General features: G+C 41.1%; 1 pseudogene; it reads left to right on the top strand.

Annotated features, from left to right (window-relative positions):
• The first annotated feature begins 312 nt into the window (after window positions 1–312).
• LOC139834153 (uncharacterized) lies at window positions 313–11389 on the top strand (annotated as a pseudogene).
• The last annotated feature ends 3261 nt before the right edge of the window (window positions 11390–14650 follow it).

The raw sequence follows: 14650 nt of genomic DNA, 5'->3' as shown, positions 1-14650 counted from the left end.
TAACAAAGCATCAGAGAAGAGCCCATCTGGGCTGTTATATCTGTTTTATGTTTCCAGTAAATTTTTTCTGTTTTAATTTTTTGGAAATAGTTTAGTAATAAGAATAAATGTGAGATATGAATTTTTTCCTATGGGTTAAAGTTCGAAAATTAAGTTAAGTTTCCGCTGTGTTAGTTAAGTTGAAGTCATATTTTATTGTTTCCTAATTTAATTGGAACCAACGGGAAAATTGAATTAGGAAATGAGAGTTAATTTTAAGAATGATGATTTTATTTAATGACCAATGTTGTTAATAAAATTGTATTCCGCAAGATTCAGAATTATCATTATTGGTTCTATTTCTGCCCAACGGTGATGTAGAATTAATATTGAGAAGTGCCATGTTTTAATTTGACCAACGTTGAATTAACTCATTTTGATGGAAATTTTGTTTCAGGAAATCCTATGAGTTTTATCTCGGCTATTGAGCCCCTCAATGGAGGGAACTATGGCTCGTGGCGAGAGAAGGTTGAGATGGGGTTTGCTTTGCTTGACCTCGACTTGGCACTGATAGAGGCTTGTCCCATAGAACCTAAGGACCCCGTGAGGGGCGACAAAGAAAGTGAAGATGACTTCAACAAAAGGGTTCTTGACCATGGACCAAAAAGAATGAAGTACGATCTTGATCGTGCTAAGTGGGACTCGTCCAACAGAAAGTGCTTGATGGTGATCAAGAGCTCCATTTTGGAGGCTATAAGGGGAGCAATCCCACAGTGCGACACCTCCAGTGAGTACCTGAAAAGGTAGAGAGTCAGTTTACTGGGTCTTCTAAGGCCTATGCTAGCACTCTCATAAGAAAGCTTGTCACTACAAAGTACACTGGTGGTGGAGTAAGGGATCACATATTGAGGATGAGCCATATGTCTTCCAAGCTCAAGTCTATGGAGATGGAGCTTCCGGAACAGTTCATCATCCATCTGATCTTTGCCTCACTCCCAAAAGAATTTGAGACCTTTGCTGTGAACTACAATGCACAGCCAGAAAAGTGGGTGATACGTCCAAAACGTATCTACTTTCCCGAACACTTTTGCTATTGTTTTGCCTCTAATTTGTGTATTTTGGATACAACTAACACGGACTAACGCTGTTTTCAGCAGAACTGTTCTGGTGTCTCGTTTTTGTGCAGAAATCTAACTTTCGGGAAAATCCTCGGAATTTATGCAGAAGGCCCTATTTTCCCAGAAAACTGACGGAGCCAGAAGGACAAGTCAGGTGGAGGCCCGAGGGCCCCACACCATAGGGCGGCGCGGCCCAGGGGGGGCCCGCGCGGCCATGTGGTGTGGCCCCCTCGGCCGGCCTCCGACGCCCTCCTTCGGACTACTTATTGGCCTCGACCTAAAAACGCACGGGGAGAAGTCGAAGTCGCCAGAAACCCTCCAGAACGCCGCCACATCGCGAAACTCCGTCGCGGGAGCCAGAAGTCTCCGTTCTGGCACTCCGTCGGGACGGGGAATTGGAGGAGATCATCGCCATCATCACCGCCAACGCCTCTACATCAACCAGCCATGTTTCCCCCATCCATGTGTGAGTAATTCCCCCGCTGTAGGCCGAAGGGGATGGTAGGGATTGGATGAGATTGGTCATGTAATAGCATAAGATTGTTAGGGCATAGTGCCTAGTGTCCGTAATTGGTACGTTGATGATATTGTTGCAACTTGTTATGCTTAATGGTTGTCACTAGGGCCCGAGTGCCATGATCTCAGATCTGAACATGTTATTGTTTCATCATGATATTCATTGTTTATTGATCTTACCTGCAAGTTGTATACACATGTCGCTGTCCGGAACCGATGGCCCCGAAGTGACAGAAATCGGGACAACCGGAGGGGATGGTAGTGATGTGAGGATCACATGTGTTCACGGAGTGTTAATGCTTTGCTTCGGTACTCTATTAAAAGGAGTACCTTAATATCTAGTAGTTTCCCTTGAGGCCCGGCTGCCACCGGCTGGTAGGACAAAAGATGTTGTGCAAGTTTCTCATTGCGAGCACGTACGACTATAACTGGAACACATGCCTATTGATTGCTTTGTACTTGGACACCGTTTTATTATTATCTGCAAATGCCCTGCTATGATTGTTACATGAGTTTCTCTCATCCATGCAACGCCCGTTCATCCGTCCCCGTGCCTACAGTATTTTAATCCTGCTGTTTACTATAATCACTCCGCTGTCTTTGTTACTCTCACCGTTATTTCACTCTTGCTACTACTATAAAACTGGCATTACTCGATAAACTCTTGCGAGCAAGTCTGTTTCCAGGTGCAGCTGAATTGACAACTCCGCTGTTAAGGCTTTCAAGTATTCTTTGTCTCCCCTTGTGTCGAATCAATAAATTGGGTTATACTACCCTCGAAGACTGTTGCGATCCCCTATACTTGTGGGTCATCAAGACTATTTTCTGGCGCCGTTGCCGGGGAGCATAGCTTTATTTGGAAGTTCACTTGGATTAATATTGTTCGCTGCAAATTCTCCATCATGGGTAAACCTCGCGATTCTAAAGTCGCCATATTACCATCCACTACAAGAAAAGGTACAATTCTGAGTACCTCCGCTACACTTGATTCACCATCTGTGATTGATAAACTTGTTTCACCGCCGCATGCTTCACATGCGGGTACTTCTGCTGAATCTGAAAACTCTCATAATATTGATAATATTTCTGCTGTGCTTGATGATAGTGGTTCATTGGGATCTTTTCTAGATGCTACAATTGCTAGGTCTAGACAAATTGAAAATACTGAAACTCCTAATGCTACTACACCTGTTAATTCACCTGAACTTGATTATTTTAGTGATGATCCTGATGAAGATTATGTGGAGCTTAATGATGATTTTATTGAAAAATGCAATGCTACTACTGATGCAAGAAAAATTAAAAAGTTGCTTGCAGAACATGCTGTTAGATATAAACTGTCTCCTGATCCTAAGTTTGCCACATCTACTATAAACATTAAGGATAAAGATTATGATTTTTCTCTTGATCTATCTCATATAGCTATTGTTGAGAAAACACCCTTTTGTGGTACTGAAAAAGAAAGTGCTGTTGAACACATGATTGAGTTATCTACTCTAAGTAGCTTGTTATCTGATGATGTCAAGATGCGTACTTACTTTGTTGCTAAAAATTTTCCATTCTCATTAAAGGATGACGCTAAAACTTGGTATAATAGTTTGCCACCTAACTCTATTAAAAGTCCAAAAGAATTACTTGATGTTTTCTTCCGTAAATACTTTCCTGCTAGTGCTCAACATATTGCTTTGCAGAGAATTTATAATTTTGACCAGGAAGATGGAGAGAAATTGCCTGAGGCTTGGGCGAGATTTTGCTCTCTTATTAGAGCTCGGCCTGATCATGATTTGGAAAAGCATGATTTACTTGATATATTTTATAGTGGACTAACCATTGAGTCTAGGGCATACCTGGATAGTTGTGCTGGTTGTGTTTTCAGGAAAAGAACTCCAGATGACGCTGAAGAATTATTGGCTAAAATAGGCCGGAATCATGATGATTGGACTACGCCTGAACCAACTCCAACGCCAATATTAAAGAAGAGGGGTTTAATTAAATTGAATGATGAAGATATGAGGGAAGCCAAGAAGTCTCTCAAAGAGAAAGGTATTAAATCTGAAGATGTGAAGAATCTTCCTCCCATAGAAGATATATGTGAGATAATTCCCTCTTCATCCATGATTGAGGTAAACTCCCTTCAACGCTTTACTAGGGAAGATATTCCGTATTCAAAACCTCCTGCACAATGCTTAGATGAGTTTGATAATTATATTGTTAAGCAAGAAAATTTTAATATGAGAGTAGAGAATCATTTAATGGAAAATTCTCGAGCTATTAGTGAATTGCATGATATTGTAGAGAGAACCTCCAATGATGTTAAGATGCTTGTTAAACATTTTCATATGATTCAAACTCAAATTGATCAACTCACTAAAGTGCAAAATGACTTGTTGGGGAATAATTCTAAAGAGAAACATGCTTATGAAGTAACAACTAGAGGTGGTGTCTCTACCCAGGATCCTCTATATCCTGAAGGGCATCCCAAAAGAATTGAACAAGATTCTCAACGCATTGAACCTAGTGCTCCTTCTAAGAAGAAAAAGAAGAAGAAACATAAAAATATTGTAGAATCCTCTGAACCTGCTAATGATCCTAATAGTATTTCTATTTCTGATGCTGAAACTGAAAGTGGTAATGAACATGATAAAGATAATGATAAGAATGATGCTTCTGATAAAGAAGAGGTAGAAGATGAACCTGAAAAGCATGCTAAAAATAAAAAGTACACTAAAGAAGATTTTATTGCTGAGAAACATGGTAATGAAAGAGAACCTTGGGTGCAAAAGCAAATGCCTTTTCCTGCTAAGAAATTAAAATCAAAGGAAGAAGAACACTATAATAAATTTTGTGATTGGATGAAACCTTTATTCTTGCAAATCCCTTTGACTGATGCTATTAAATTGCCTCCTTATTCAAAGTATATGAAAGATATTGTTACTAACAAAAGGAAAATCCCCAATGAGGAAATTTCCACTATGCTTGCTAATTACTCTTTCAATGGCAAAGTTCCAAAGAAGTTGGGCGACCCAGGTATACCTACTATTCCTTGTTCTATTAAGAATAATTATGTTAAAACTGCTCTATGTGATTTGGGAGCCGGTGTTAGTGTTATGACTTTTTCTCTTTATAAGAGACTTTACTTAGATAAGTTGATACCTACTGATATATCTTTGCAAATGGCTGATAAATCTACTGCTATTCCTATTGGTATATGTGAGGATGTTCCTGTTCAAGTTACTACTAACTGCTTGATATTAACTGATTTTGTTGTGTTGGAAATGCCTGAAGATGATAATATGTCTATTATTCTTGGGAGACCTTTTCTTAACACCGCAGGGGCTGTTATTGATTGCAATAAAGGAAAGGTTACTTTCAATGTTGATGATAGGGAGCATACCGTTTATTTTCCCAAGAGGATTGAGAAAGCGTGTGGAGTTAATACTATTTCTAATGTGAGAACTATCAAAGTGGGAACTATTGATTGTCCTATATATGAGCCTAAAGAAGAATATCAAACTCTCGTGATTGGATCCATATCAATACAATTCAAGGTAACATGATTGATTTGAGGTTTATTTCTTCTTATGCTATGTAAAATTTATTTGGTGGCAAGACTTGATCAACCTTGTTAACAAATACTTTTTATATGCATAGAGGAGGTAAACAACATCTCTTTCTTCCTCCACTTGCTCTAGTTGCTGTAGCATTTTTAATTTGCAGAGTTCCTTAGTTAATTGGAGATTTCAAAAAATTTCCTGGCCAGTAATAATAAACTAAATACCTATAAATGTGCATTTTTCAAAGTTTTCAAAAATTCACAAAAATTATACCGTTGGTCCTATTTTTCGACGAGGCACCTGGGAGCACCAGAGGATGACCTGTGGGGCACCACAGGGTGCCACACCACAGGCCGGCGCGGCCAAGGAGGGGGGCGCGCCACCCTGTGGTGTGGGCCCCTCCTTGCCCCACCATCTCATCTCTTTCTCCCAGCATCTTCTCTCTCCTGAAAAAACTCGCATCAGGTTCCTCTCACTCGCGTTTTTGCTCAAGAGCTCCAGATTTCTCGATCTCTTTGCTCAGCCCAGATTTCTGTCTGAAATTTGGCACATTTGCTCTTCGGTATGTGACTCCTCCGCCTATCCAAGTAGAATTTTGTTTGGTTGAGTATATCTTGAATATTTTGCTGCTGTAGGTAACATGTTTAGTGAGCTTGCATGCTTGTTCTAAGTTGTATAAACTAGTTTTGATGCATGATTAGTACTCTAGCAAGTTCCTATAGTAGTTCCCCTTGATTATATGTCACCAAATCAAATTTTTATATTGTTTGTTGAAAATTTCAGAAAATGGAGTGGAATAGATATCAATTGAACCAACAAGAATTGGAGGTCCAACAAGTTATGTGAGTGAATCATGAAAAGGGAGTATACCCCTCTTACTACCCGTGCGCGGATTTCATGAGAAGCGCGGGAATATTGGAAGATGTTCGGAGTCTAATTTCTCGAGCAAGGCTGAGTGATTTTGTTGAAGGAGAGCCAAGACAATATGCAAAATTAACTATGTCTTTTGTGCAGGACTTTAAGTTCAATTGGTCGCGATCTAACCCCACGGTTCAGTATAAAATTTACAATAAAGCTGTCAACTTGCCATTCAGTGATTTTTGTGCAGCAATTAGAGTACCGCAATGGGGATCATGCGAGAAGATAAGGGGATCGCCGCAAGAACTCTTAAGCCTCTTCAAGATGATTTGCTATGGAAGGAGTTTCTCAGAGGATAGTGGTAAAATCACTAGCATTCAGCTCCCGGCTATCCGCTACTTTGCCTATTTTATTACTAAATGCGTTCTTGCTAGAAAGATTGGCGGTAAACTATCTATCCCGGATTTAGCTTTTCTAGCTGCGGCACTGCAAGGTAGTAGGACTTATAATTTGGGGGCATTGATAGCTTATAGACTTGCTACTAACCGTGAGAAAGGTGGAATTTGTGGAGGTCTCATCGCCTCTCGTTTACTAGCTTTTCATAATGTAGAACCTCATCATCTTGATATTCCATTCTCCATAGAAAAACTTGACATAGCCTCTATGATTAAACATGAATTTGTTTCTGATTCCTCCAACTTGGGTAACCTGTTTTACAAGATGACATTTTATAAGAAAGTCTGGAGAATAACTTAGAAAACTGAGAAACTAGTAAAATTGCCTGCGCCTGTTTTGTCTAACCTTGATTCCAGGGGAGATTGGTCGGTCACAGAAGGTGCACTGGATGCACACATAGAGGGAGGAGGCCAACATGCAAGAGATGACACGGAGGTCGAGGAGCACCTCGACTCATCATCCGATGCAGCAAGTTCCTCGCATCAACATGTTGTACATGCGGAGCCTCCACGCTTTTCTTCTGCACAGGAACTTTACTATGACTACTCCATGAATTATCCACCGGCGAGAAACAGCGATCCTCGTTGGGGTTGAACTCCACTTAGGCCAAAAGCCTAAGCTTGGGGGGAGGTATACCGGCATCACTCATTCTTTGCATATTATGGTTGCTGGATACTTGTACATACTTGTTTAGTCTCTTTGAGTGGTTTTCTAATGAGAGGAAGATGATATTTGGGGAAGTGCTGCCTGAAAACAGATTCTGGACTGTTACTAGAAAAATTCGTGCGCACAGCCAGAACGTTATTTTGAGCTGCCAAGTTTTGTGCAGGTTCCCCAGGTTGTTATCTAACTTTCATTAGTTGAACACTTTTCGAGCTGAGCAACGTAAGATTTTTGTAAAAATCGATTTCTGTACTGCTGTCAGGTTTTGGCAGATTTCTGCCATCTCGCTTTTCTGTGTTTCTTCTAGTTTGCTATTTCTTATTTTTGCTTTGTTTCTTTCCCAAAACATAAAAAGACCAAAAATATTTCTGTTGTTTCTCTTCACCATTTGTTTGCTTTGGTTTCTTGCATTTGTTTCGCTTTATTTGCTATTGCTAGTTTGCTATAAGAAAACCCAAAAAGATTTTGCTTTGTTTGTTTGTTTCCTCTTGTTCTTGTTCTCAAATTCGAAAACACCAAAAATATTTGCTGTTCTTCTTTGATTTTGTAAAGTTCTTTATGAGTTCAATGGTTTTCGGTGGCTGGAGCGTGGTTTTCATTTCATATTATCCAAGCTGCACAAGTGAAAAGGCAATAATGACGATCTACGACAATTGGATTGTGGTGAGAGGCTGGTATGAACTCTATTTGTTTTCATTTTTGTACATATACTCATCCATGTGAGCATGCTTAGTTGGTTCATGTGAGGTATATGTTATTTGAGAAAGTCTAGTAGTTTATGATCTCTCATGTTTAGCTCCAATTTATTAATATGAGTAGCATGTCATGGATGTTTGCTTGCATTGTTTTATTCATAAGTAAGTATGGCATTGTGGTATCCTCCTCTGAATAATTTATTTATATCGACTTGGCACATGCTCACGCATGCATATGACTGAACAAAAAGTCAATTAAGCCTCGATGATCTATATTGCTTCAGAGTTCTTGTATCACTTTTATGCCTCCGTTAATTTATTTTGCTGCAAGCATGATTATGACAGTTACTGCTCTCTTGATTTGTCGCTCCCTAGTCTATTGCTAGCCTTCACTTGTACTGAGCGGGAACGCTGCTCGTAATTCCAAATATCTGAAAACCAAGTTGTTCCGAAAGTGTCCACCATAAATACCTATGCATGGCATTTCAAACCATTCCAAGTAAATTCTCATGCGCTACCTTTAAAACCTTCAAAATGCTTCTCAATTTGTGTTTATGTTTCATAGCTCATGAGGAAGTATGTGGTGTTTAGCTTTCAACCTTGTCATTTACTTTTGACGGACTCTCATATGGACTAGTGGCACATCCGCTTATCCAATAATTTTGCAAAAAGAGCTGGCAATGGGATTCCCAGTCCCGAATTAATTAACTTAATAGACACTCCTCCATGGTTTGTGATTGTTGGACGGCACCCGAAGGATTCGGTTAGCCATGGCTTGTGTAAGCAAAGGTTGGGGGGAGTGTCATCATCATAATAAAACTAAAATAAAAAAGGCACTCCTTCATGGCATGAGATTGTTGGCAGGCACCCGAGGACTCGGTTAGCCATGGTTTGTGTAAGAAAGGTTGGAAGGAGTGCCAAATAAATATGCAATAATTCATGGGAGACGCTCTTGGGAGTCCGATTGGCGAGGTAGTTGGTGTACCCATTACCATTCGTTGACAACAACAAACACCTCTCAAAATAATTTTACTCCTGATTTCAAAAATGAAAAGCTCTAGCGCATGTTAATCCCTGCTTCCCTCTGCGAAGGGTCAATCTTTTACTTTTATGTTGTGTCTCCATTATTTCTTTGAGCACTATCTTGAGAGCACAACTGTCATTCTTAGTATAATATGCTTGTCTCAAAATATGATTGATTGTGGTATAACTTTGATGCTTTTATCTTTGACAATCACTACTTCTAGTCTTTCTATGAACTCCAGAGGTGCCCGGGCATTTATGTTTTGCCAATCAAATACAAGCAAGCGAGATACCACTTTATCATACTCTCTTATGAACATTGCAATCCTGCTTATATACATGATTCATGATGCTTATTATTAATTGTTGGTACCTCTCCATGATTGACATAGCTGTTAGATGATCTTATTTGCATGTATCTCATTATGAACTGCTTAAGTATTAGCCATAGCATGAGAATATATACATCATATGAGCAAATGTGTTCGTGAAAGTTCTTTTATCGCTCAGTTGTTAACTGAATTGCTTGAGGACAAGCAATAAGCTAAGCTTGGGGGGAGTTGATACGTCCAAAACGTATCTACTTTTCCGAACACTTTTGCTATTGTTTTGCCTCTAATTTGTGTATTTTGGATACAACTAACACGGACTAACGCTGTTTTCAGCAGAACTGTTCTGGTGTCTCGTTTTTGTGCAGAAATCCAACTTTCGGGAAAATCCTCGGAATTTATGCAGAAGGCCCTATTTCCCCACAAACCTGACGGACCCAGAAGCACAAGACGGGTGGCGGCCCGCGGGCCCCACACCATCGGGCGGCGCGGCCCTGGGGGGGCCGCGCGGCCATGTGGTGTGGCCCCCTCGGCCGGCCTCCGACGCCCTCCTTCGGACTACTTATTGGCCTCGACCTAAAAACGCACGGGGAGAAGTCGAAGTCGCCGAAACCCTCCGAACGCCGCCACATCGCGAAACTCCGTCGCGGGAGCCGAAGTCTCCGTTACGGCACTCCGCCGGACGGGAATTGGAGGAGATCATCGCCATCATCACCGCCAACGCCTCTACATCAACCAGCCATGTTTCCCCCATCCATGTGTGAGTAATTCCCCCGCTGTAGGCCGAAGGGGATGGTAGGGATTGGATGAGATTGGTCATGTAATAGCATAAGATTGTTAGGGCATAGTGCCTAGTGTCCGTAATTGGTACTTTGATGATATTGTTGCAACTTGTTATGCTTAATGCTTGTCACTAGGGCCCGAGTGCCATGATCTCAGATCTGAACATGTTATTGTTTCATCATGATATTCATTGTTTATTGATCTTACCTGCAAGTTGTATACACATGTCGCTGTCCGGAACCGATGGCCCCGAAGTGACAGAAATCAGGACAACCGGAGGGGATGGTAGTGATGTGCGGATCACATGTGTTCACGGAGTGTTAATGCTTTGCTCCGGTACTCTATTAAAAGGAGTACCTTAATATCCAGTAGTTTCCCTTGAGACCCGGCTGCCACCGGCTGGTACGACAAAAGATGTTGTGCAAGTTTCTCATTGCGAGCACGTACGACTATAACTGGAACACATGCCTATTGATTGCTTTGTACTTGGACACCGTTTTATTATTATCTGCAAATGCCCTGCTATGATTGTTACATGAGTTTCTCTCATCCATGCAACGCCCGTTCATCCGTCCCCGTGCCTACAGTATTTTAATCCTGCTGTTTACTATAATCACTGCTGCTGTCTTTGTTACTCTGCTGTTGTTATTTCACTACTGCTACTGCTATAAAACTGTTACTACTGATAAACTCTTGCGAGCAAGTCTGTTTCCAGGTGCAGCTGAATTGACAACTCCGCTGTTAAGGCTTTCAAGTATTCTTTGTCTCCCTTGTGTCGAATCAATAAATTGGGTTATACTACCCTCGAAGACTGTTGCGATCCCCTATACTTGTGGGTCATCAGTGGGCCATTGAGAAGATGATTGCCATGTGTGTGCAAGAAGAAGAGAGGATCAAGGGGCAATCTGGTGATTCTATCAATTACCTAAGCCCAACCAAGAAGAGGAACTTTCAGAGTTCCAAGCCACAAGGGAAACCTCAGTGGAATCCTCCCCCCGCTAAGCCGCATGGAAAAGCTCAAGATCATCAGCCGCATGAAGAGGTGGCCAAGGACACTTGCAAGTGGTGCAAGGAAAAGGGCCACTACCAGAAAGACTGTGTGGCATTTCTGAAACATCTATGCAAGAAAGGTGAGGATTTAATTACATTTGTAGATGAATCCTTATTTTTAAGTTATGCAAAATCTACTTGGTGGATTGAATCAGGTGCAACTGTTCATGTTGCAAATTCATTACAGGGATTCCGTATGAGACAGACCCTGCAAAGAGGAGAAAGATGCATTAAAGTAGCAAACGGCGTCCAAGCTGAAGTCGAAGCCATTGGAGATCTCCCATTAGTATTAGCTAATGGCTTTGTACTTTTATTAGTAGATGTGCTTTATGTACCCTCTTTGCATCGGAACTTAATAAGTGTATCGCGCTTAGATGATGATGATTTTGCTTGCCATTTTGGTGATGGTCAATGTAAGATCAAGTTTAATAATGAGATTATTGGTCTTGCCTTCAGACAAGACAAGCTTTATTTATTGTCACTTTGTGATGAGAATGTGAATGTTTTAAGCGCTGATAATGAGAATGTCTCCACATCCCTGAATGAAAACAATAAGCGGAAGAGAGTTGATGAAGTCTCTTCGAAATTATGGCACTGTCGTTTAGGCCATATTTCGAGGGGGAGAATAGAACGCTTAGTAAAAGAATCAATCCTTCCGCCTATGGAATTTTCGAATTTAGAACAATGCATCGATTGCATTAAAGGAAAGTATGTAAAGAACATAAAGAAGGGCGCCAAAAGAAGCACATGAGTTTTAGAAATAATTCATACGGATATATGCGGTCTGTTTCCTGTGAAATCTGTGGATGGCTATGATTCCTTCATAACATTCACGGATGATTATTCGCGTTATGGTTATATTTATCCAATTAAAGAGCGTTCAGAAGCATTGGATAAATTCAAGATATTTAAGGCTGAAGTAGAAAATCAGCATAGCATAAAGATTAAAATAGTAAGGTCTGACCGTGGTGGGGAGTACTACGGTCGGCACACCCCATATGGCCAAGTTCCTGGACCTTTTGCAAGGTTCCTACAGGAACATGGCATAGTTGCCCAGCATTCTACACCGGGCGAGCCTCAGCAGAATGGAGTAGCTGAAAGACGAAACCGTACCCTGACGGGTATGGTGAGAAGCATGTTAAGTTACTCCACTTTACCGGTTAGTTTGTGGATGGAGGCGTTAAAAATCGCTATTCACATACTTAATCGAGTTCCTAGTAAGTCGGTGTCTAAAACACCATATGAATTGTGGACTAGTCGAGAACCTTCACTCAATTATTTGCGAGTGTGGGGCTGTCCAGCTGAGGCTAAACTCTTTAACCCGAACATTGGGAAATTAGATCCTAAGACAGTAAGTTGCCATTTTATTGGCTATCCAGACAAGTCGAAAGGTTATCGTTTCTATTGTCCAGACAGACTCACTAAGTTTGTAGAAACGAGACACGCTGTGTTTCTGGAGGATGAGATGATCAGGGGGAGCACGGTATCCCGAGAAATCAACCTTGAGGAGAAGCGGGTGTATGCACCCACTCCGATGATCCAGGAACCATTTTTCTCGATACCTGCTGCTGCACCGACACAGGACGATGTCATTTCGACACCTGTTGTTAGTTCTCCTGTGGCAACAATGAATGAAAATAGAGAGAATGTTACCACACATGAGGAAGAGCTGCAACAACCCCACATAGAAAGTGCGCCAGAGATTGAGAACCTTAGAAGGTCTCAAAGAGCAAGAAAGCCAGCTATTCCTGACGATTTTGAGATCTATGTCAGTGAAGAAGTTCAAATGGAGGGTGATCCCACCACATTTGAAGAAGCCTCAAGAAGTGCTCATTCATCGAAGTGGATTGAGGCCACGGTTGATGAAATGAGATCAATGAGTAGCAACAAAGTCTGGGATATAGAAGAAATTCCTAAAGGAGCCAAAATAGTAGGCTGTAAATGGGTCTACAAAAAAAAGTGTGACTCTAGAGGGAATGTTGAAAGATATAAAGCACGACTTGTTGCAAAGGGTTTCACTCAAAGAGAAGGAATAGACTATAATGAGACCTTTTCTCCGGTCTCATGTAAAGATTCTTTTAGAATTATAGTGGCTTTAGTGGCACACTATGATTTAGAGTTGCATCAAATGGATGTAAAGACGGCCTTCTTAAATGGAGACTTGGAGGAAAATGTTTACATGGCACAACCCAAGGGTTTTGTCGTGGAAGGAAAAGAACATATGGGATGCCGTCTGAAGAAATCCATTTATGGGTTAAAACAAGCCTCCAGGCAATGGTACTTGAAGTTCCATGAGACAATTAAAAGTTTTGGGTTTAATGAGAATAGAGAGGACAATTGCGTATATGCAAAGTTTAAGAAAGGGAAATTCATTTTCCTTATCCTATATGTGGATGACATTCTGCTTGCTAGTAGTGATGTTAGTCTACTATTGGAGACGAAGAAGTTCTTGTCCTCGAACTTCGATATGAAAGATCTTGGTGAAGCTTCATTCGTTCTAGGAATTGAAATTCACCGAGATAGACAAAGAGGGGTTTTAGGATTATCGCAAAAGGCATACTTAGAGAAAGTTCTAAAGAAGTATGGTATGCATGCGAGTAATGCCACGCCTGCTCCTATAGTCAAGGGCGATAGATTTGGGGATTTTCAATGTCCCAGGAACCAATATGAGATCGATCAAATGAAAGCGGTTCCATATGCTTCAGCTGTCGGAAGCCTAATGTATGCTCAAGTATGTACGCGCCCAGACTTAGCTTTTGTTACCGGGGTACTTGGCAGATTCCAAAGTAATCCAGGAATAGATCTCTGGAAAATGGTGAAGAAGGCATTGCGTTATGCGCAAGGCACGAAAGGCCTCATGCTAACATATAGAAGAACTGATTCCCTTGAGATAGAAGGGTATTCAGATGCAGACTTTGCGGGAGATGTAGATGACAGAAAATCCACATCAGGTTATGTATTCACTCTCGCAGGTGGAGCTATATCGTGGAAAAGCTTCAAGCAATCTATCACGGCACCGTCCACGATGGTTGCTGAGTATGTAGCATGTTATGAGGCATCGGGGCAGGCAAACTGGTTAAAGAAATTTATACCCGGGTTGAGAGTGGTAGACAGCATTGAAAGACCACTTAGAATGTACTGCGACAATGACCCAACAGTATTTTATGCTCACAACAATAAGTCAAGTGATGCTGGCAAGCACATTGACATCAAGTATTATGTTGTGAAAGATAGAATCCAGGATCATACCATAAGTTTAGAGCATATAAGCACAAAGAGAATACTCGCGGATCCGCTTACGAAAGGCTTACCACCCAGTGTGTTCAGTGAACACGTAGCCGGCATGGGTTTACGGAAAAGCCTATGATACATGGATATTAAGGGCCTAGAGGAAGAATCTATTTTAAAATGGAAAGGTGTGTAGTAGCTGTTGAATCTGATGGTGCATAACTGGCTATCATGACGAGACATGCTCTATATACTAATCTGTGATAAAATGGGTACCAAGAAAAGTTTAAGTATAAGATTAAGATTAAAGTAAGATGAGATCAAGGGGGAGAATGTTAGGTTGATCTCCCACGTATCGACCCAATGGCCGATCACGACCTTGTCTCGCGCCCTGATCG

This window comes from Lolium perenne, chromosome 7 (assembly GCF_019359855.2).
Source record: "Lolium perenne isolate Kyuss_39 chromosome 7, Kyuss_2.0, whole genome shotgun sequence".
Taxonomy (NCBI): domain Eukaryota; kingdom Viridiplantae; phylum Streptophyta; class Magnoliopsida; order Poales; family Poaceae; genus Lolium; species Lolium perenne.
The sequence above is the reverse complement of the archived record's forward strand: the minus strand, read 5'-3'. Positions and strand labels throughout refer to the sequence as shown.